The sequence below is a fragment of the Trichosurus vulpecula genome, chromosome 4, assembly GCF_011100635.1.
Source record: "Trichosurus vulpecula isolate mTriVul1 chromosome 4, mTriVul1.pri, whole genome shotgun sequence".
Taxonomy (NCBI): domain Eukaryota; kingdom Metazoa; phylum Chordata; class Mammalia; order Diprotodontia; family Phalangeridae; genus Trichosurus; species Trichosurus vulpecula.
The window spans coordinates 224,712,818-224,716,431 of NC_050576.1; positions in this window are offsets into that span (position 1 = coordinate 224,712,818).

Genomic DNA, 3,614 nt, shown 5'->3' on the forward strand with positions numbered 1-3,614 from the left:
GTATGTTTAGATGCAGCAACATCAGGCACTAAGAGATGCAGAGGAAAATGCTTTTACTATTGGTTGCCCCCTCTACATTCCACTGCAGGGGATCCCACTACTCATTTCTACAGCTGTAGAATGGGGATAATAAAACTCACATTAAAAAACCAACCTTTCTGAATCCAGGGAATAGAAATAGGATCTTACCTTTTGTTTTACAGCTGAAGATGCAATCTTGAAGAAGGTCAGAACTGTGAGAAAAAGAATAAGTTCCTTCTGATTGACTTATTCAGGCTCCAGCAGTTGCCTAGCTTTAAAATATGAACCTTTGAAAATGACTGGGAACATTAAAATATCTAATTTAAATCCGTACAGATCAAGTTGATATTGTACTGAAAGGACTGCCAGAAGCAGCAGGACCAAGGATGAGTGGCATGCAAGTGGACAGCCAGACATACTTTCCTTGATTCCCATCCCTTGCAGACACAGAGCTATCCTCAGACACACTTACCTTGAAGCTTTATGTGGAAGGACAAGTCATTCTCGTTCCACAAGGCACTTTTATAGGATCAAATATGGAAAATATGTAGCCTCCTCCTCTTTCTTAAGTCAAAACATTGTTGGCAAAACTTTTTTTTGGCAATCTAGTCTCCTAGCATAATTCTCATTCATATAAAGATGTTTGGATATAATTAGAAATATTTTATCCCATACTGAGTAAGTATGTGAATCAATCTCCTATAAATAATTCGGGAAGGGAGCAATCTGAAAGTGATCTGAGAGAGTATGTTGTTATAATGTAGGTGTTGTCTAAGAGAGAGCTTGTTTAAGGATTAAGATCTTTGGATTTTGTTGCCTACTGTACTCAACCCACTGTGTTGTCTTTTTCAGACTCTAAAACTTTCTAAATAATTGCAAATATGTTTTTTGGGAAAGCTCTTTACTGGTAAAAAAAAATGCCTTTTTTCATGAAGGCAGAGAGAGCCTTGATACAAATTATTTTGCTTATTCATAAGATCCATAGAAGTTTAAGTGAAAAAAATTAGTTAAGATAGACTTCATTTTTTTGTCTATCCCTGAGTCTGTCTCCCTGACTTTTTTGAGACAAAGTTGCTTAACCCTGTTTAACCATTTCATTCCCATTTGCCAGCTTTTTTAGAGCACCCTTTGATGCCTGCAATGCTCTCCCAATAAGGTCACCAATTCTTTGCTTCTCATCAACCAAGAAGCTTGAAAAATCTGACTTCTATAAGCCCTGAGTTAGAAATTTCCTTTTGATATTTATTGAAGTATACAATATCTATGACCCTCCCTCCTGTCCCCTTGCACCAAATAATATCTTTTCTCCCTTTTATAGCTACTATGGTTAAATATATTGCTTATGTGTTTATTTTTATATGTAATTAATATTTATATTGAACTTTTAAAGTGTTTTTCATATTGTTGATATATCTGTTATGACAATTCATATTGGTATTGTCTGTCTAAAGCAGGGACCATATCTGTTTAATCAATTACAGTAGAATACTCATTTAATTGCTTAATACAATGCATATCTCTTGGTTGATGTGGAGAATATCAGATGATAAATGTATCTCTTTTGTCCTTTCTGGAAACCTCCAAGATCACCTAAATTCACTTTGTATCAAGCTAACAGACTACATGAAGAGCATGCATTTTAAAGTAAATCATTTAATCAGGACTGAAACAATCATCAAAGGATAAGGATCTGTTTCAAGACTTAGGCATGGGAAAGGGCATGGTATATATAATAGCTAGCATTTATATAGCGCTTTAAAGTTTGTAGAGTGCTTTACAAATATTATCCAGTTTTATCCCCAGGGAAGTAGGTGCTATGATCTCCATTTTACAAATGAGAAAACTGAGATTAAGTGACTTGTCTTGAGGTAGGATTTGAACTCAGATCTTCCTGAATTCATGTCCAATATTTTATCCACTGTGCCACCTAGTTGTTAACATAGCTAATAACTGGACTGAAGTTTGGTCAGGGGGAGGAGATAGAAAGTGGAGTTTCAAGCAGCATCTGGATCTCTCCACTAACGTCATCTGCTGTTTTCTTCCACCTCTGCCACAGGTAAAGATCCTCTTTCAGCTTCCCTCATTTTATCTCAGTAGCCATTAATTAGCTGCACTGTTGCTGTACCCCCTTTTATATCAAGTGCTACCATGATTGTTTCTTTCCCTCATAGTTCCCCATCCTTCTATAAGGTCTCCACACACCGATGAAAGCTGATGCTTCATGACACAATCACTCTGTGTACAGGCACACGGCCTCATAAGAAATGAACTCCTGAGAAATACAATCTGGGCTTTTTTTCGTAGGAAATGTGTCCCCGTGACATCTGAAATGGATACCTAGGAACATTGGTTGTGAATGTAAGCCATAGAATGTTAGCAGTAGAATGTAAAGATTATTCTAGATCTAGTTCAACTTCAGAAAGTAAAAGTAACTTTCCCAAGGTCACATAATGATTAATCACAGAATAGCCAATTTCAGCACAACATGGTTTTCCATTTCCCATCCCCTATACCACTTGAAAATTTAGAAATAGATATTTCATTGTCTTGTTCAGTAGTCTATTATAATGTTAACCTGCCTTCTGTAAGGAAAAAGTACTTCCTTTAGACTGTAAGTTTATCTTTATCTTAGATATCTCCTAAATGGTACCAAGTAAAACCAAATTCCTCTTTCCTTCTATATATGGAAATGGAAAGGTTTTAGTTAGCTCACTCTTTCTATTCTCTATACCTGCAGTTCTATTGAGCTCATCTTAAAATCTTCTTTTCTCTAAAAACATCACTCAGTAATGTAGATCCAGGTTTAATTAGTACTCCCATATTACCTTACTGTAGTAAACTTCTGTTTAGTAGAGTTTAGGGTGGATTTTTAATAGTTGCAGTTGACATTCATTAGTATCTAAGCTACCTTACTGCTTGATTCTCTGCTCTGGGAGTAGACAGATCCTAGATACTGCAGTGAGGCTGGGTAGTAGTATCTGGATAGTAATGGTGGCCATGCAGCCAATGTTTAATTAAAACTGTTTATTATCCAAATGAGAATGCCTTGGGTATGCATACTTGATGAAACTTATAAAGAGAAGAGAGAATCATTGTGAACAAAGGGTATAGATCAGCCTCTGTGTGCACATAACTAGGGCCAGACTGTATGTAGATTTGGAGTCCTAGATATCCATGGTGGGAAGCCCCAGTGAGTTTATCAGCTAAATTGAATTATGTGAGAAAAAGATGAAGAGAAGTAAAAAAAAATCACACTAGGGTTTCAGGTCAGTCAGTCACATCTTTCAGTCTATTAAATTCTTGCTCTTGTTAATTTGTCATAATTGGCACTAAAATGGATATTGTATTTCTTAATCAGCAGCAGATTGTTTAATGTTATGATAGAACAAATTTTTAGGACAAATTCAGGACAATTCAGGACAAATAATTTTAAAAAAAGTAAAGTCCAGTCTAAGGTATTTTCTTTGCAAAACATTCTACAATTTTTATTTCCTAAACATGAAAGTCACGGTCAACAATAATTACAGAGTAAAGTGATGAAGAATTTCACATTATGTGTACTTCTTCAGCCACCTTGCAGCACCAGGCCACTA